This window comes from Trachinotus anak, unplaced genomic scaffold (genome assembly GCF_046630095.1).
Source record: "Trachinotus anak isolate AG129_WGS33_773 ecotype Australia unplaced genomic scaffold, CSIRO_AGI_Tana_v1 ptg000002l, whole genome shotgun sequence".
Lineage (NCBI taxonomy): Eukaryota > Metazoa > Chordata > Actinopteri > Carangiformes > Carangidae > Trachinotus > Trachinotus anak.
The window spans coordinates 14,139,002-14,160,157 of record NW_027273853.1 but is presented as its reverse complement, the minus strand read 5'-3'; the positions used below and the strand labels follow the sequence as shown (position 1 = coordinate 14,160,157).

At 38.1% G+C, this 21,156-nt stretch overlaps 1 long non-coding RNA gene across 3 annotated transcripts in view; it reads left to right on the top strand.

The window, feature by feature from the left end:
- Positions 1–20,090, top strand: part of LOC139633846 (uncharacterized) — a 109,360-nt gene extending 89,270 nt beyond the window's left edge. Inside the window, exons 7-12 of one of the 3 annotated variants that reach the window (XR_011693839.1) lie at positions 6,210–6,258; positions 6,971–7,092; positions 8,311–8,457; positions 9,018–9,116; positions 15,628–15,732; positions 16,306–20,090. This is a non-coding gene — a long non-coding RNA (uncharacterized lncRNA). The remainder of the gene's footprint in view (positions 1–6,209; positions 6,259–6,970; positions 7,093–8,310; positions 8,458–9,017; positions 9,117–15,627; positions 15,733–16,305) is intronic. The other 2 variants (XR_011693840.1, XR_011693841.1) reach the window with 2 other exon arrangements.
- Positions 20,091–21,156: the final 1,066 nt, after the last annotated feature.

Below are 21,156 nucleotides of genomic sequence, written 5' to 3'. Positions count from 1 at the left end.
TTTTAATTCTATAGCTTCCAGTGTGTTTATTTTTATAGAGGAAAATTTAAAGTCTCGGCCATCATGCGTCTTTCATTTCATCAACGTACATAGAATGCTTCACAAGTCTTTGTTCTTGCAGAAACTATGTCATTAAGACACAAAACAGGCAATAACAACACCTTGCAGCCATCAAGTCACTTGTAAATAACAAAATGACATATTACACAAATTACAAATTAGTTACTGGAGAACCAGAAGAAAATAAGCAATAATAAGACAGTTACTGTCATATATTGTTAGATTGAGTGTGTTTGAATTTGCTTCTGTTTTACCCAGTTGTATTTGCTTTCCTCTCATCTAATTCTCTCATGTGGTTTCTGGCACATTTGCAGTATCCTGGTGTACAGCAGGGATTGTTTCCTTTGAAATGTTTTGACTATGGTGTCATTTATAAAAACTTTCATCATGCATGGGTACCTAATCAACTGAAATTCAGCTGCCTTAGCCCCAAGCTTAGGTGTAACTTAGACCAGCTTTCATCAGCTCAGCCTTTTAAAAATAGAAATCCTGCTATGATGAAATTTTCGGTTTGAAATGGATATTCAGCTTCCCCACTGTGCTGTAACTGTATTTAAAGTGAGACGGTGTAGACAGATGATTGTAAACAAAACTTATACATCTTATATATACAGTTTTATTTACACCAATTTACGTAATTATCACTATGATGGTTAAAAGTTGTGGGGCTGTTTGTGATTTTTAATATGTCAGTATATAAACATTAATGCTTCATGTGTCAGTCTGAGCAGTTTACAATGTCTGGTTTTGATCAGTGCATCTTGGTCTAACATCCCCCCCCAGTACTAATTAGATTTCCTATAATGTTTGGATAATGCCTCAAGGTTTGGTCCCTTCTATCAAAACATTTCTGCAAATATTCCCTCCTGTTAACTCTTTGTGGGCCTACGTTACATAATTATTTCATATTTTCTATCTTCACCTCCGTGGGGAAAATATTATCTGCAATAATCATTGTCATCATCATGATTCTCTTCGTGGTCTGTTGGCTCCAAATAAGTAATTTAGTTGTAAAGCAGCTTCATTTATTTTGCCTATTCATTTTTCTTCCTATCATATATCTAAATACAAATCTTCATTTTATAACTGACAGCTTATTACCTCTGAGCACATGCTGATAAATTTAATTCCAATGAGTTAGCTTCCATTTTCGGATCCCATTATCCACTAATATGGCAGCAGCGTGTGGGAGGAGAAAACTTACAGGACAAGAACTCAGAAAATAAAATGTCCTTACATATAAATGTAAATGATTTTCGATTTTTAGATGTACATTATTATTATTATTATTGTTATTATTATTATTATTATTATTGTTATTATTATTATTATCTGTGTAATGTTTAGATGTCAAGTGTATTTTAATGAAAAATAAAACAATGAATTCTGGCTTTTTTTTATCGACAAAAAATGTAATCCAAGGCATTCAAAATATTGTATAGGTTATAAGACTGTATAAAAGTGCATAGGTTTCAAACACAAAAAGGAGCTGTGGTTGTTTTAATTTGTTGGCTAATTTTTCAGACTTGAAAAAAAAATTATTTTTTTTTAATTCAACCAAATTGCAGCAGTGCAGTTTTTAAAATTCCCACATAAAGCACATCTGTCATTGTGCAAAGTGTGACGTGAGACTTTTAAGGATGAGAGTGTTTTTCAGTTCATATAGAAATATATGTTCCTTCATAAACATATACCTTCTAACAGAGCAGCGTTATGCCTCAGTTGGGTCTATTTTGGTGAAGTAAGTAGTAAGTAAACAATTATTATTAGGTTTGATGTTGGCCTGAATAGCACTCAATTAACAATGTGGCTAATGAGCCCATTAAGGATGAAAGTGTTCTCAACAGGTATGAGAGGATACTGCTGTTTTTGGAGTCTCAGTTCTCAGCATTGAATGCACCATGAATAACGGTGCTCTTTCTCAATCGCTTCAAAGGCCAGACCTCTACAGCCCAGAGAGCAGAGTTAAATAAAGGTTTGCTTGCAATTGAAAAAATACGAATGGATAGATACTTATTTTAAATATAACAAATTTAGGCAGAACAACCAAAAATATCCTGGAAAAATAGCCCAGACATATTTTAGAACTTGTTATAAATAAATAAATTACCCTATTTCCCCAATTTTTAGCAGCATGAAAATTAAATCTTCTTTAAAATGCCTATTATATCACAAGAAAACTCAAATTAATTTGTATGATTTACAAATTTCAACAGTTTTTTAATTACATTTTAGTTAAAGTAAATATGAGCGTGCCTCAGTCTTATAGTAATTACTCCACAGTATAAATAGGGATTGTCTGTTGCAAAGAAAGAAAACTGAAAGAAAGAGAGACTGTGAGGCTTTCTGCAGCCCCAGCGTTTCCTCTGAAGGACTTCCCACTGAAACGCACTGAAAGCCTCACGCGTGGATTATTTCCACATTATTTGCTGCTGGATTCCAAAAGTTCTTGTTAACTAGCAACAACAATTCTTTTATACCAAATGTCTTCTTTCACTGCTTGTTTTACAGCTAGGAAACCTTTTTTTTTTTCAATCTCACGTAACATAACAAAAAGAAAATAAAAGAAAATAGAAAATATGTCATAAATGATCATGTCCCCTCTCCAACAGTAAAAAAACAAAACAAAAAAAAAAAGACCTTACAAAAATTACCTTCCATGTTGTGGCAGCAGCGTGAGGTGCTATTTTATGTATGTGTTAGGAAGGCAGATCTTCAGTGTGACTTTTTATTCTCTCCAGTCAAACAATAAATGAACTTCTGCTAAATATTTAGATCAGCTTTTATTTATACACAGGTGGAAAGCAAAGTAATTTCTAAAAGAAAAACAACAAACAAACACTGCAGAAAAATGGCAAAAATTGTATTTAAAAACAGTCACTGTGGACCAAAAAATGACAATAAGTAAATAAAATGATATAACAGTGTGTTGAATGAATTTATCTGTTTGTAAAACCCGCTTGTCTGCAGAAGTTTCCGAATGTTATCAGTAGTTTCAGCTCAAGAATAGCTTGAGGTGTTTTGAGTGTAAATCCGTCTAAAGCTGCCAGCACTGACATACCCAGCATATGCTAAATACAGATAAGAGTATTTTTAATAGATCTGCAAAAAGTCTCCCCACATAGCTCAATGGATGTGCTTTGAATGTAGTTGATAAGTTGGCTTAAGCTGAATGCTGTATCCCAATGCAACATTGTGCTACTGGGTGAGCCCATCACAAACTAGCCTTCCAGTAAAGACCACTTCCAGGGGAGGGATTATAGAAAAGCCTTCGAGATCAGCTTCATGTCTTACTAGAGTTTCTGATTATAAATAGTGCTATGTTACAGGAAAAAAGTAGGCATTGCCAAGGATCATATGGGAAAAATATCTGTAAGCCATTTATTTACCTACAATGTCAACCAAAAATGAACACATGGTGTGAGGGACTTTTGTATAATTTTTAAAAAGTTTCCGTCAAAAACATATTGTAATCTCTTTAATTCATAAATCCTCTAGTTTTGATTGTTTGCAATATGTTTTTCTTTATTAAAATTCATTTATTAGCCACCAAAATAACACTTTCTCAGAAAAGAAACTTTCTTTTTAAAAGTTCCAGTTATTACTTTCAATATAGTCTCACAAAGTTTACCCTGTGGTCAGACTCCTGTGTATTAATTTATGCCTATGCTCCAAGCTGGGTGAACTCAGGTCATGAGCTTTGCCTCTTATTATTTTAAATGTGTGGAGTGAATTCGGTTACATCCAGTTATAATTTCCTTACAATGTTTTGTTTCTTCAAAGTGAAATTCAGATTCAGAGTTAAACTCTTTGACGTTATCCAGGTTTACCACGGAATCGCCAGATAGATAGATAGATAGATAGATAGATAGATAGATAGATAGATAGATAGAGAGATAGAAAGAAGTGCTGACTGTCTTTGTTTCCCTTTAGCTCTCCTCAGGTCATCTGATTATGTGGCTGAAGAAATGAGAGGGGTAGATAAGCCTCTTTTATGCTTCCAAGCCACTTAAGGAGCTGAAGCACCAGCTTCTGTTGCTAGTGAAGAAAACAAGTCATTTGTGTACTACAAAATGGCTTCTCTCACAAATGTGTTTCCTCAAACCCTAGTTACTCTCTGTCTGTTTAAATGCCTTTAACTGCAGTTTCATGACTTAGAAAGGTTTTTTTTTTTTAAATAACTTATACATGTTAATACTAAATCTAATCACTCATCGTGCTGGATTTCATTTTTATTCACCATTTCTTTTTAGTTGAACTCTCGTTTTGATGTTTCAAACTGCTTTCACATAAATGAAACAGTCTTTTTCTTTCATTTATTATTTCTAAATAAAGAACCTCAGAGTAAATGTTTGTTCATGCAAAATTTTGATTGGCTTGACTCTTTGGTGCATAGCAAATAAAATAGAATCTAAGATTGTATTTTATTCAGTAATATGGAAATGTCCTCAGTTCCTGCTATATGTCACGAGGGCATCTCTTCTCTGCCTTCCTAATAAGGCAGTTCTGCAGGCCTCTACTGTAATATATTTCACCAATAAAGCAATTCCAAAGCCAGCCTGGCCTTTTGACCACCACTGAGAACGTGGAAAGCAGCAGGCCGCCTTTGCTAACTAGGCTTACTCTCTAATATTAGATACCTGTCCCCTGGCTTTTCAGAGGGGGGCTTAGCAGTTGATATTTTCATTTGGTCCTGCCAAGATGCGACACCCCCGCTTTAATCTTGTGTTTGACGTTAAGCGCTCTGTTCATGAAAAGTCTCGGTGAACTTCAACCTTAGGGTGATGCTGTCATACAAAAATGATGCGGTGGGGGAGTGAAACTGGCTGGTCTATCCTTGACCTCTCCCATTGGCCTGCCAAAGTCTTTCCCCTGCCCTTCTTAATCAGGTGGGACCCTTCCCTTTTAGAGTGGAAGATGGTATATTCTCTGCATCCAGCTGCGTCTTTTATACTAACTGGCACAGATGTCCGCGGATAAAGACGTAGCAGAGAAATTTTGATGGAAGAAAGTGATACCGCTGTGTCCTTTTTGTTGGTAGAGAAAAAAAAAAGCAAATCTTCAAAGGTCCATAAACAAAACTGTGGATTATTGAACATTTAAAATGTCAATAATGAATTTCAACATCAAGAAATACATTTAGAAAAAAAATATACTTCTCTTTGATACTTTAATTTCCCCATTAATGAAAAACTCAGTGACATCATTCATTAACCAGGACAACTAAATCAAACATTGTAGTGACTGAAAGAATATTGTTGAAATGCAAGATTAATGGTCTGAATTTTAAACCCAAGTTCACTCCACAGCTGAGAGGCAATTACTTTTTACCATTTCGTGTGGGCTGGAGTTCATCAGTTTACATCTGCAGGTATTAAATATGTTTGAACATATCAGAAGGAAGACATGGGCAAAGTAGGAGTAGACTAATGAATCTCTTATGATGGGTGACTACCCCTTCTTTCAGCTGCAGGTACTGTGCGCTGCTTCCATGTTAGCATTTATTGTGATGTTGAGGACAAACAAGCCACTTCTCTGCAATCGTTAAGATGAGTTTCCCTCCTGATTGATGTGTGGAATCAATTGCTCCCCATAGCATCCATGTCAGTCTATTACCACACTGCCTGGTAATGATAGGCTGTTCTGCACAAGATTATAGAGCTCTGTCACAAAGCAACAAAGACTTGCTTCCCTGTGTCTGACCTGGTCTACTATAATTGAGAATAGTTTCATTTTTACTCTGTAGGTAAACAGAAAAAAATTACAATGTTGATGGAAGGATGTCTTTATTATATTTGAAATAGTGGCGTAATGCGATGAATTATTAATATGATTGAATAAAAATGGCTATTTTATGGATGTGAGCCTGAGAAAAAAAAAAGTATATATTCACAGATTTACCTTCAAGAGTTTTGTTGGAAACTTGTTAAACTCATACAAACCTGAGGGATTGTTGCATTTTCCCCGAATGTTTTAAAAACATATATATTTCAACAGTCACAATCACAATAAAATCATATTTCTAAACAGAATTGAAGCCAGTGTCCAGGCTTTCCAATGCAAACATATTTGAAGTCATGAAAACAACAGGTGTTTTCTCCTCGAAATGCCCCTCTGTGTAACTGTCCTTTTTTTTTTTTTTTGTTAAGTGAATACACCACAGCTCTCTTACTGCCAAGCTGACTACCATCCAAAGCAGTAAGTGCCAGCAGCAGCAGAGCAACTCATTTAGTTTGTGGCCCAGAGATGTACCACACAGCCCTGATCCTGATTACACATGATCAAAGATGAGTTCTTCGACAATTTGATTACGTTTTTGAGCTTGAATAAAATCGACATACCCACTGCTGCTCCTCTGAAATGACTAATTGAAAAGACTTTAGAGTTTTATAACGGTTTAATAAAACAATTGGCATTTTCGTCAGGTTGACCTCCATCATGGGAGTAGGACTACAGTATGTGGTGCATTTAATTACCTACAGTGAAATTTGATTATCGGAAAATATGGTGCATATCAAGTGATTTCCTGCCCTAAGTAATATTATTCTGTATAGTTAGAGTTGGAAAAAGATGACATGGGAACTTCAGTCAAGACAAAAGGCACGAGCTAATGAGACTGGTTAGAGATTCAAATTTATGGAAATTTTATTAATTACAGACACCTATCTTTCATCTGTGCCATTTGGTGGTGAAGTAATTAAAACCAACAATGACAGTCCCAGCAGTGGAAAAAGCAAACAAGATCAAAGAAAGTCGAGCAGTCAGGAGAAACTCCCGTATATACTGAACTGGGCCTGGCCGTGGGCAGCAGGGCCTCATTAAAGTCAGGCTGTGTTGATCATCAATTAACCTGCTTTGTTTTGCTTCTGATTTGAAACTTGCGTAACACCTCTTTTCCTCTGCTCTTCAGTGATTACGGTTTGTGCATAACGTTTGGCTGGAGGTGACCAAGACGCATCACAAGTGCCGCCTTGTGTCATGGAGGGGTGACTTTTGATTCGTTGATTGGACAGGACAATTGACCCAGTGGAAGTAACAGGCCTTTAGCACATGAATATTTTATTTGTAAAGAACACCTTTATGCTTGTGTCTGCATGACCATAATCATTTTATTCTATTTTATTTTATTTAATCATTTTATTCTCTAAGACTATTTATAAATGTGTAAAACATTTATAAATAGGAGAAGGAAAACCAAATTATTTGGTTTTGCTCTTCCTGTTTGGCATTTTTACTCCAGTAAACTGAAAATAAAAGCAAAGGAATTTGTGACAAATGAAACTGTGACAGTAATTTATGAACTGCATCACCTTTGTATGACAGCATAGGAAAACATGTGCATACACAGACGTTACATATATGACAGCTGATTAAATTTGCTTCTGATTTAATTTCCGAGTCAAATAGATAAAATGTTGCATTTAGTGCTGGAAAAGCTTAATGAACGAACCTTCTAGGTGTTGAAATATGTAAAACTGAGCAAATATATATTCATTTTCTGATCTAAGCTCTGACACATACATCGCATGAAAGTTCAGCGAGGGTCTGACAGTGTTCAAAGCAACCGATGATCAATATATCTGAGTAGTTTGACCAACTCAAACCCTGGAGTGAAGAATACCACTTTGTGTGGAGAAATATTTGCAAAATCTCGCTACTGACAAAGAAGCACCAGGAGACCTCGCTCCATGGACAACAAATGGATAGCCAGTCTTAACTTTTATTATCAGCAGCAGAGGTCATATTTAAAATGAGAGATTAGCTGCTCATCACAATATTGGTGGATTATCAACTACCTGCAATGAAAGCAACCCCTGGCTGCGGGTCGATAAGAGTTTGACTGCATTTCGAATTAATTTTCCTCAGCTTAGAGAGCCGGACTCCTATCTTGTTATTGATCACAGCGTTAATCCATAACCAAGCTCATCCTTTCCCCATGGAATGAGCAGGAAAATATAAAACGATCACTGTGGAGGACTCTTGACTCCCTATAAAAACAGGAGCAGACTTAAAAGTGATTAGGGTTCATTATTTAAGAATACATCCCCAGACTATTGTTTCACTCATCAGTTCTTTTTGTATTGATCTGCACACGTTTGTGTTCATTGTTCTCTTTACAGTTTTTTGTCATAACATCTCTGTATTCCTTTGGTGTGGGTTGCTGTGTTTATACATGGCGATTGATTGATTTCCCGGACAGCAGGAACACTTCACACCTCAGATGCTTTCTCTGTTTGTCTTTTCCAACAGAGGGACCTCCACTGTGGATGAAATTTAGCCCTGACCTCTGACCTTTGGGTTCAGCGTTTGTCTCCAGTCCGGTGACCACAAACAACTCCTGGATTGCTGTAAATGTCAGTGCAGCGGTGTCTCCACCCTCTCCCCTGTGAACCATAGGTCTGCACTCAACCTGCACTAATAGGACACTTTCATGAGAGGTCCATTATCAGTTACGTTGTGTTTGATATCTCAGATTTCCTCCTGATGATGCCTCTATAAACTGAACAACTGGCATCAAACAAACTACAATTTTTTTTTTTTTTTTTTTTGCAAATATTTTTAACTTTCTTCAAACCTTACTTTTGTGTAGCACTAAAGAAACTAAATCTGAATTATATGAATCATTTACACTTTATTTTGGAAATGTAAAAATTTAGGTACGGAGCCTTAAAAAAATGTTGAAGAGTGCAGAATGAGCTGCTGGAAGTGACCCATTTAGCACACAAAGCAGCTGGTACCATCTATCATAAGGTTCAGTTATAATAGATTGTAATTCATGTTCTGAAGACATTGGTTGTAATGCATCCCATTTTGAAGCACTTTGGCTCGCCCTTCCCCCACCCATAAACGCTCCCTTTCTCTGCTCTCCGGGCCTCCCGAGGTTGGTGTCTCTGCGTTAGGACTCTATTGTTGCCTACTGCTGGATAATGCCCTTATTAATTGTACCTCTTTGTAAGGTGTCAGCTGTAGCCTCAGATTGAGATGGATGGATCTCTGGAGTCTGCTCCCTGGCCCTCTACAGATGCTCTATCTCTACACAACACACAGATGCAACAGTGAGTGCTGCCACACTATGACTAAAAGCTGAGATAAAACAGGATTTTTTAATTATTCCAACAGAAAAAAAGAAACATGTTTTCAAACTGCAAAGCCTATTTCTGTCATTGCTAAGGTGAGCTCACATGTGATGTGTTTTAATTATCTGAATATCTGAGTGTAGGGATCCATAGCACTGATGATATATCTTTTTTTATTGATTATTTTAGTGTGTTGCAGAAATACTGGTTAATTAGGTGGATTGAAGCCTCCACGAGATCAACAGCATTAACATCAAATCCTTTCCCTCTCATTAAAGGAAACAGAGTCAATTTAATTAATGCATATTAATCCCCACTGATGCTCATTTTAGCTTAAAAAAAAAGCATGTCACTATCGACGTCACACTCATCCATTTAAATAAAATAGGTTTGATCCTTCATGTGAAATTTTTCATAATCCTAAGATTTTTAAATTGAATTTCAGGTGAAGAGATTACCTGTGGACATGATTAGCAATAATTCTATATCATGGCTGTTTTTGTGTTTATTTGTTAATGTTAGTTTGAAGCCAGACATTGATTCAATAATAGGGTTCATCATCTCTCAGTGTAATAACATAGACAATACAATTCTCAGAGATATTATGGCTCACAGCTCTTATATCTATACAAGTCAAATTTACAGTCCTATGTAATTGGGAAGTTTTTAATTATAGACTTTTAAAAATTAGCCGTAATGGGATGAACATTTGTTCAAATAATCATGTTATTTTACATATTGTTGAACAAAATGTGACACACCTCGATGGAAATGCTGTGATGATTATCACAGTGTTAATTATGTCCATATCACCTCCCTCTAGCTTCTGTTCCACTGACCAGCTTAGCTCCCTGCTGTTAGCGCTCTTAACATGGCTTTATGGATGTCACTGGATGCCACTTTAACTGACTCAAACATCACGATCAGACAGTTAACCCCCGTTGCTGAAGTTATAATAATGAGCTGGTCTTAAACCCCATGGAGAGCATGTAGTGTAATAACTTCCTGGAGCAACATTTCTCACAGAGAGGAACTTTGCAGGTGTTGGGATGTTTGAGGTATTTCTGATGACTTCTACTTAGCATATTTAAAGAAAGAAAAAAGAAATGCTTCACTCTCTTGATTAAAATTTCTAGCTATTTATCATCTCACAGAAGTCTAGTGATTACAAGTGATGCAAAGGAACATCTTCCTTTCCTGCTGCTTCTGTTCCGTGTGTGCTCTTGAGCAAGGCACAGCAAACCTTCACAGCTCCATTCCAATCTTTATGTTATCCTACTCCTGAGCTGGTGTTCAGAGTTGAATTCCAGTAATAAAATAATTGACATTAAGATGTTTTATTTAATTGAATCAGATTTTTTATATATATATATATATATATATATATATATATATATATATATATATATATCCACATATTTTACAAGTTAAATGAAAAACAAAACTGTAAAACAGAATGTACAAATCAGTCTCTGCCCTGCTTGCAGTAAACAGCTTCCTTAACATATTGTAATTCTTTTAAAGCACTTTATCCACTGTTCTTCTCAGAAACTGCACAGACAGGAGCCTGATGTAGGAGAGAGGAGAGGAAAAAAAAAGAAAAGCACAGACCAGAAAATGGAGATCCATTCCCTTCAGATCCCATTTAGAGAGGCCCTGCACATTTTTAAAGTGTCAATTGTTTTTGTCTCTTGAAGTGTAGATGGAATGTTTGAATTCCAGTATTAACTGTAGTGCCTGCTGAGTTAAATTATGGTCCCTGGGCTGTGGGGTGGGAGTAATCAATAAGAATACACGAGGCAGTGTGTAATGTGTCTGCTCCTAGCAGCAGGGACACTGTCCCCCTTACCCTGTCCCCCAGCAGGTTAGATAAATATGATACTGAAACAGGGCACACTGGATTATATGATATCAATGTAGAATCAGGGAAGTGCTATTACACTCCCCTAGCCCACTGTGAGTACTATTGACAAGGTTGGCTTTGAACACGGTAGTGTATTGCTCTCTCTCTCTCTCGCTCTCTCTCGCTCTCTCTCGCTCTTTCTCTCTGCATAATGTGAAGAATCACTGGACGAAAGGGATCTATATTTCACTTAGCTTTGATTAAAATGGCTATTTTGTGCTTGTGCCTTGAAGTTGTGTTTATTGTACCCATAAGTTAATCTGTGAAGGGCATGCTGTGATCATAATTCATACATTTCCAGATGCTTCATTTTGCATGAAGAACCAATAACATAATATGCAATCAACATGCAATTGATTTGATTTTTAACGCTGGACAACATGGTGCTCATAATATTTCTCTATTGATAACTGGATCTTTTTTTCTTCCTCGTGTTGACCCCATCAAATGTCCGGCCAATTAACCAGTGTGCCCATGTTGTTGTTTGGCTGCTTACTAGTTGCTCATACAGTAACCTCATATCACTGATCTGCTCAGACTATTGATTAACCCTCCCTCCTCTGCGGTGAAAGGATCAAACCTGGCATGTCTAAAAGGCCATTATCAGCGTCCACTTCAGATAACCTGCTACAACCTGATACAGTCCTCCTTACAGGTCGCAACCTCCCTGCCCTCTCCTGTCATCTAAACCCCCCCCCCCACCCCACCCCCCACCCCACCCCACCCTCCCCCGACCCATCCCACCCCCACCCCCCGAACCATCATTATCATTCTTGTCTTAAATGACATACAGGTCAAGAGAACTCCACCATGTTGATGTCTCACATGTGAATAATCCATGTTGCTGCAAGGCATCTCCTGCAAAATGTCATACTTCTGATTTATCAAGGAGATTTTCGCATTGAAGGGGAATGATGTGTATTAAAGGCAGTTCAAGATGCAGCACTTCCTCCAAATTAAGTTTCAGATTCTGTAGGTGTCGTTGGATTTTCATGCACAGGGCAATTTTGGAAAACATGTCAGCTCCTAAATATCACTAACATTTTCAGGGCATTGTTTCAAGGAAAGAAAGCTTTTTGATAGCAGATTGTGAAATTCAGTCAAAGCTTTATAGCAGCAAACCCCAGCCCATTGGTACATTTCATTTAGACATTCAGGCATTCCTTTATTTCAATTAAAACCCCTAACAAGTGGACCGGGGTCTGGATTTGTTGCACTGTTACACTTCTCAAAGTGCATTTCGCATTCTGAGAGGAATCTAGATATTAAAGCGTTTCTTTAGGCCAGGTATTAGAGACATCGCAGTTGCTTTCACACAAAAGATTTGGCAGAAGCTAATTTGCATAAGGTCAGAGTCAAGCTCCTGATGGAAGTTGTGCAGCATCTCTGTCTCTTAGCAACACTCTTTCTCTCTTGGTGTCTGCGTTGAATTGACTGGTCCTTGGCACTCGTCTTTCACCAAGAAAATTCATAATGAAATGCCACCCGACAACCTGCATCTATCACCAAGAGACACTCCTCTTTTCCCTCATGGGCTGCAATACTTTTACACTGAAATTAATAAATCAGCATTGTTAAATGGCAAATGGGGGAGAATGTCACTGCGATGTTTCTTTCTTGCCCAAATTTTCAGCGACTTTGGTTTTAGGGGGATAAACATGTTTATTAAGAATTGTGCCAAGATTAGAGGCAAATTAGCAGGTAATTGGAGACACCTGCAAAACAAAGGGGAGGATGGAGAGGTGGTAGTGGGGAGAGTGATAAAGGAAGAGATTGGGCTTCTGTGCTGGCCTCCACCCATTTATTTGTGGGGGAGGCGTTTAAAAAGAGGGGATTTGCTATGTAGAGAAAATGACTTTTGTCCTCTTCCATGGTGACAGGATCCAGATGCTGCCCAGAGATGTTAATAGAGGGTCAAATTTTGGACAATAGTATCCATCATTGCTTTCACAACTGCCTCCATCCTCCAAGCTGAACGCTTTCTCTGCTTAAAAGAAAAGACGTGCTCCAATTACTGTTTTTGGCAAAGGCAGCCAGCCATAAACTATACTGTAATTACCGCTCTGATGCTGATTTCTATCATCTTGGCTACCTTGGTCACATGTGCTCTGTGCCCACAACATTTCAACTTTCTGTGAAAGGTCAGATCCGTGCACATTTATCGCCCACTTCTCCACATCACCTCCTTGTCCCTTTTCGTCGCGCAGGTCTTCTTCTTCTTCTTCTTCTTCTTCTTCTTCTTCTTCCTCTACGTCGTGCACGTCAACAGTATCCACATCATGACAGGCGCTGTGCGGACATTAAACCTGCTGTTTTTCTCTGTCCAAGTCCGCGATCCGTTTCCAGGCAGAGTCTGGCTCTGTGGAAGTCCGCCTCAGGAAATGTTTCTGTGCACTGGGAATTTTTTCGGCTCTCCCTGCTGTTACACCCAGATACACATGTACTCCTAGACTGACTCATGTCACTGCCACACTGAAAACTGAGCTTTTATTATTATCATCACCACTTTATTCTTCTTCTTCTTATTATTATTATTATTATTATTATTATTATATATTTATAGAGAAATTAAAAACAATTTGGAACGGAAATCGGTCATGTCAGGCTAAGATTTGCTAGATTCAGGCTGCAAAAAAACAAACAAAAAAAAAACAACAACAACAAATAAATACATAAAATTAGGAACAGCTACATGAAGCTTTTTACACCTGGACGAATTGTTTACGTAATGGCCAGTTTAGCGCATGCTCATCACATTTAAACAGTGACCCTTTAATTATCAATAATGTAGCTACTGGAAACTAAATCAGGAAGTGCCTACATTTAGCCTATTTATTTGCGCCTCCACGTAGCTCATATATATATATATATATATATATATATATATATGTGTGTGTGTGTGTGTATGTATGTATGTATATATAGCGCTTTAAATTGTTTCATTTTGCAGGAAATCGACGGAAAGTCCTTTAAAATGATCTCTCAGAAATTAATTGGTCTATTTTTAGAACCCTCTCGTATAACACATGAGGCGCGAAACTTCTGCAGACCCCGTGTGTAATACGCGCTGCGCTGGTCTCTGGTCCACAACCTCAGCATCCCAAGTGAAGGAGGCTGTTCACTTCCCGCTCTGCACGGCTCGTCCGGTTGTGTCATGCGGCTTCAGTGACTTCAAAATAACCAAACGACTAATTGTCGCCTCCTAATAGCGACTTCATCTGACCCCTCGGGCTCATGCAAAGCTGTGTAAAATTGTACCAACATAAATTGTCGTAAATAACAAACCTTTTGTGAAGTGTATTGATTGATGCGCGCGCGCGCGCGCGCGCGTGTGTGTGTGTGTGTGTGTGTGGGAGGGAGAGGGAAAGCACCTGCTCTATCTGTCCATCTCCGGATCAGGGACACACCTAGTAGGTCTAATTTCTGAGACATTCAGCTGGGATATGTCTCAATTGGGACTGAGATCAGAGGCTGTGATTGTCTATTGGTTCAGATTGGGTTGCTCGGTGCAATTCTGGGAACTTTTATTGCAATCTACAGATTGTAATGATGGAGAGCCCTTGATGTGGCAGCACTGATTACATCAGCCTGTCTCTGTCTCTACCTTTCATCTCAGGTATTTATTCGTTCTGGGTGAGCTCTAAATAGCTACAGCTTCTATACATCTTTGTCACTGTTCATATAGGGACGGATTCTCCATTACTGGAGGTAAGATTAACAATCTGACAGTTTCATTTAATCCATTTATTCATTCTTTGATTACTTGTTGGTGCTTAATTAGAAAACAGACTAAGTTTGTATTAAAATACATCCAGCTGTTTACATTATGCGTTAAAACACATTTCTAATTTCTTACTGGTTGCTTCAGAGCTTCGAAGGCTAATTAGACATAAGCAGAGTTGATTTTTTTCTGAGTGGGAGTGGAGGGCAGGAGGCTCCTCCTTAACTAAATCATGTGTCCGTGCAAAGTTACTTAGCAGTGATGGAGGTCTGCAGATCCTTTACTTCAAATAGAAAAAAATGCAGGAAAAAAATATTACAAACAAAAGTTCTGCATTGAAAATGTCACTTAAATGAGTATGATTAGCAAAATGAGCTTATTAACAAAACTGAAAGAACTAATAATTCAGTTTATATATCATAAAATTGGATTGCCATTGCTGATGCATTCATGTGTATGTGCAATTCAACTACTGTGCAATGTTTAACCACTGTATGTTGGATAGTTTAACACCTTAAAAGAATACATTGTATTTTAGAAGCACGTCACATATTTTGTTTGTAACAAAATCTGCAAAGTAGCGAGTAACTTAGTCATCAGATAAATGAAATCCAGTAAAAAAATAAATAATTGAAAAGTAAATTATTTCCTCTGACTTTTAGTGGAATGTAAGGTTGCGTTAGATGGAAATACTCAAGTCCAGCACCTGCACCACTGCTCCATATAGTCAAACCATGTTACACTGTAGCCTACTTTAACTTCATAACTTTAACTTCACTGTATATATGTGACTATGTTAATGTAAAACATATTTTCATATATTTCCCTCTTTCTTTTTCCTCTTTCTCTATTTACCGTTTTCTTAGATAAAACGACAGGTATTCTTACTGGGCCGCTTCCAGAGCAGCTGCCCAGAGGTGGAGGAAATATTCAGAGCAGCAACACAACAAAGTAAAAATACTCCAACGGAGGTAAAAGTCTGGTGTCCAGAGTTTTACACAATTACCAGCCAATTGCACATAGAGCATGAAAAGGAACAGTAGTCATTATGCAGAATGGCCTCTTGCAGAGTGTTACATTACCACATTGTATATTACATTATTTGATTCTTGTTACTGACACATTCGTTGATGGAGCATTTTCATTTTGTGGTTGGTTGAGGTGGAGCTCACTGTACATTGTTTGGTAGCTTAATCTATAACAGTGTTGCATATTACATCAACTCATATGCTTTGTATGTAAAATCTTCATCTGCAAGTAACTGTAGCTGTGGAATCAATGTAGCGGAGGAAAAGTATAAAACAGTCGATCCTCAAGTAAACTACAAGTACCTTAAAATAGCATTAAATTATAATACTTGAGTAAATGTACTGAGTTACTTTCCACCGCTGCAGCTGACAGTAAATCCCACTCATCTGTCTGCAGGTTGTGATCTGTATCAGCATGTGATTTCCAGCATGTTCTTATGAGAACCATCTCTGTGACATATGGAGATGCTTCCTCCCACAGCCACACCTGACTGATCCTCTCCTCTCTCCGCACAGATGATATCACACAGCTAACTGTGACAAGATTCCCAAAAGGCTCTCTCCTTTACAGTGGAACATGTCATCTGACCATGTCGCCCAGCTAAACCCAAATATTGTGCATTGTTGGTAAAGAGAGGTCAGGCAACTTGTGAGTCGGGTATTTCAGGCTGTGCTCTCTAATTAAGAATTCATGAAGCAGCAGTGGGAGCAAAGTATAGGTTTACACGACACTCGTGGTGGTTCCGACGGCACCATCCCCTCCTCCCCATGTGTAATGCTCGGCTTTCCCCCGCCGGCAGACAGGCCATCATTCCTAGTGTACTTCCAGCAATGATATCAAAAAGGTTTTTTGGTCAAGCCAAAGAAAGGTCACTCTAATAATACCCAAGGTCAGTGGTGGGAGCCAGCGAGTCTCCCAGTCATTATTCATTTGTTCACAGAGTTAATGACAGTTGCAGGGGGACGAGAACTTGGAGCCAGTAGCTATGTGATGTCACCAACACATGCCAAGGGATTAGGAGGGCAGGCAGGGGACAAGAAGTGTGGATTATACAAGCAAAAAAAAACAACAAAAAAAAACAAAACAACCTTTACTGCTCCATCACGCAACTCTGTTTATGTTTACTGCTGGAGTTATGGCAAATACATGGAGATATCACTGAATTAGGACAAGTGGCTGATATTGAAACAGACAACAGTGGCAAATAAAAGGATAAAAGAAACTCTGTATTAGCATTAAAAATGTTTTCATTTATTCATGTCCAGTGTGAGTGTAATTTTGGAACATGTTTACTGCCGTCAGTTTGACGAGAGAACATGTTTTTAATAGCAAACACCATCATTCATTCATAGCCGTTTGGCAAATGACAAAATATTATGGATGTTTTCATTGTGGGAGGTGAACCAACAATTTTACTCTTTCTCATTTACTTCCCTTTTTTACAAATTACAGTATTTCACTGTCACCACATTATATGAATGTTGTAGTTAAGCGCAGCTACAACACTGGCGAAAGACTGGAGCCAGTTGCTTTCACACACACACACACACAGAGAATGAACAATGAACACACCTTATTCAGTCATTGGGCAGGCAGCGCACAGCGAACAATGAACCCCTCCCTCCTGTCTAGCACCATGTCTGATAATGACCACATCCACCGCCACTGATAGCGCTCTTCTTCTATGACCTACATGTGCATAAATACAGCTCAGATAAAACATTTCAGCCAGGATATTGAGAATATGATCAGCTGTGCACATGTAGCTACAGAAACTGTTTGTTTTTTCCCCCACGTTCTTTTGCCTCCTGCACCTTAAGCATCTTCCATATGTTGTTTCGTCTAAACAACATTTAGTCAAACTCTCTTGCTGTTGAAGGAGTGCACTCGTGTTCTTTCATCTGCCGAATAATTCGTCTGAGAGCAATATGAATTGTGATAAATGCTGCTGCAGGACTCCACCATTTTGGCCTTTTTCTCGGCACCTGACATGTAGATATAGTAGAATCCCTGTTTGAGCATAAGGTCAGAGTATAAATATGAACTGCATTTTGCATTACTTTCAGATGAGTGAAGCTGTCAGACCAATAATATGAGCTTTCAGTCCTACTTTCTGCCACTTATCCCCCATTCTAGGACCAAGGGATCATGTGAAAATTGAAAGTGACAGTCAAACCAGCATGTTGAACAGGCTGATTGGACTAAACTGTCATGGCCGAGATCAGAGCTCTTTAACACCAGGCCTAGCAGAGGTCTTTCTGTTGAAGCCACTGGATCTCAACAGAGGCCAGCTTTGGAGAAATATAAAATGCTGAAAGGGACATGAAAATATTACCAAAACAAATCAAAACTTCTCAAATTTACAATCTGAGCAGCCACGTAAATTCTAGATTATTTTAAAAGGATGAGCTCTAAATGATTGATGCCAGTGATTAAAGAGAAAAACAAACTTTTATGGAAAACTTGAGGAATATTATTAACAGCAAAAACAAAGGCTTCAGAGTTCACTGAGGGGCTTGTGTTCCAGACAGGACGCAGCTCTCATTTCCACTTCCAGATGAATGAAGTCCAGTGGTTTTTCCTTTGTTTGAATGAAAATGTTTGTATCACCTGTTTTGCAGTGATGATTTAATGAGCACATGATGCTGTCACATGAAAGAATTTTCTTTACTTCATCCAAATCATTCCCTGTCAATTTATATTTTGTTTCATATGCAGCATTGCATGAAGCTCCGTCAAAAGCAATCAGCTCGCCATCACCCATTCAGACGATAATAAATCATGTCATTATCGCTTTTACTTGGGTCCATCTTTGAAATGGAGGGAGAATGAAATATTTTCGTCAGGTGGACGAATAACTTATGATCATTTTATGTCCTGCTGAGAACCCTTGAAAATAATAATACACCACAGCAGAAGCACATGAACAACTGAAAGGCACCGATTGTTATAAATCTGATGGGATTTGCATATTTTGCCTCCCTAGCAGGAAGCAGGCAAAAGAAATCACATGGCATATGAAAAAAAAAAAAAAAAAAAAAAAGAATCGGTTACAAAACACGCTCAGAAGTTAGGGTTCACATTAAAGACAGATGTGTTTCTCCAGAACTCACTTGTGATTGAAAACGTGAGGATATGAAGCTAAAAGATGCTTGAAGAAAATATTTTTTTTTATTATTCTTGTATTTGAAAGACTCAAAGTCAAGAAGATTATTAATCAAATAATCAGTCATAATGTGCTTGTTTGACCTCTGTTCCTCTTCTTTTCCACTATAACAGTTTCTCTTTGGTTCACTTCTCTCTTATTTCATCTTGAAACAGATTTACTTTTTCCACCATGAAAAGTGCTTCAACACACTGAATACACGGGGCTGTCAGATAATGTTAGTCCTTGCTTAGGGAGCACTGACAGTTAACTGAGAAATCAAAGTGTCAAATCGTGTCTCTCCTGTTATGTGGGAGTTTATAAAATCAGGTTAAGGATTGGCTTGTTACGCATTTTATTGTCAGTGTGTTAATGTTAATCATGCTGGTAGAAAGTATATTATTAATATTACTGTTCTATCATGTCCAGGAAGAAGACTGAGAACTTTTAAAGACTGACTCAAGTCATCAGTTCAGGATTTTCTCGGGAAAAAAAAAAAAAGTTTTAAAATCCAGTTGTACTTTTCCTGGACTGTAATGACAAAGGTCATGTGAATAAAAAGTCAAAGCTTCTTCCTTATTAACAATATAAAATGTCTTAAGCTGCAAAGATCCAAACTTAAAGGAGGAGTCACTGTTGGTTTTTGTCCTGAGCTGCGATTGGCTGAAACCGGCACCTTGGCAAAATTTACTACTAACTGCTTATTGAGGCTTTGCTTTACAGGCTCTGACTGTGCTATGTGTCATTGTGCGTGTGTGTGTGTGTGTGTTAGAGAGATGGAGAGTGAGAGAGAGAGAGTAAGCAGAGTTTACCAGGGTTATGTGAAAAAATAACATGTCTGTTGTTTTCAGTTAGAATCAATAACCTTTTCATATATTTTTCATTTCATGTCATTTGCAACATGCAGCTCTCAAACTTTAACTTACTTCCCCCTTAAATGAAATTGTAGGTATTAGATTCTTTTGACTTCACAGCTACGATTGTTGGCCAATCACCTGCCTCCACTGTTCCACCCAGATACATGAACAAATAAATGAAACATACTCACATTCAGTTTGTTAATGACTTCTTGATTACCCGCTCACTCACCTCCTCTCCTCTACTACTTAACTTCGGCACTTCAAACTTGTACTTGTATGTGATGAAGCAACTTCACAATAAATGGAGTGATCTGAAAAGCTTGTGTAATGTTTGATCACTCAGCTAAGACCAAGAATTAGCAAGTGATCACCACAACATTTCAACACAGCAACAGATTCAGTTTGGCTCAGGCATCAGAACAGGATCAAAGGTTCCTCAAAACCACAGCAAAGTAACAGGGGGGTGGGGGGGGGGGGGGGGGGGGGGGATGGTGAGTTACATCCTGGAAATAATTAATAATGAAGTGTAAAATGCTCTTAATTGAATTCCTTATTTCTGTTTTCTTGTGCCTAAGCAGTTGTGTTGAAGAGGAGTTCCACATTTTAACTATAAAGGTTTTTTTTTTTTTTTCCAGCAGCAGCAAACTGAATCCATGAGCGAGGTGGTGAAACACTTCAGGGTTGTTTTCCTCCACTCCTCTTTACCGTCGACACACACACACACACACACACACACACACACACAGAGCAAATGAGAGGAGAGTGCAGAGCACGGTTTGTACGTTACATTTCCTCACACACCCAGACATTAGAGACACTACAGCTTTAATTGTGTGAGACATGTTTTAATGTAAGAACAGAAAACTTGGGCTCTCCTCCTTCCTCTAAAGGCTTCAGGTAAAAGGCTTGTCTCTTGCCTCCCAAAAAAACACTCTTCCCGTGTCCATCCCCAACATCAGAATTCTCCAACCCATGTTCTCTCTCTCTTTTTTTTTTTTGATTCCACTGATCTGAGCTTGAAATGCGAAGACAGCAAAGCACTAAGCCTTCAAACGTGTGATTTTTTCAAAAGATCTCTAGAAGCAATCTCTGCCTGACTGACCCCTGACAGCTGCAGATCTCTTTATTTCTCTCTCTGCTGGCACTTCATTTGGTAGAAAAGCTCTCAGATTCACACCTCTGTCAGGCAGCACAAGTGTTTATTATGTGCATACACACAGAATATCCCATATAGTGCTCACCTCAAAGGCATGCAGTCTGCAGTCTTTTAATAAACCTCCTGGAAATTCTTGCAAAAAAAAAAAAAAAAAAAACTTATGTTAGAGTAATTCATGTAGTTTTTATTCCCTCTTCATATTTAT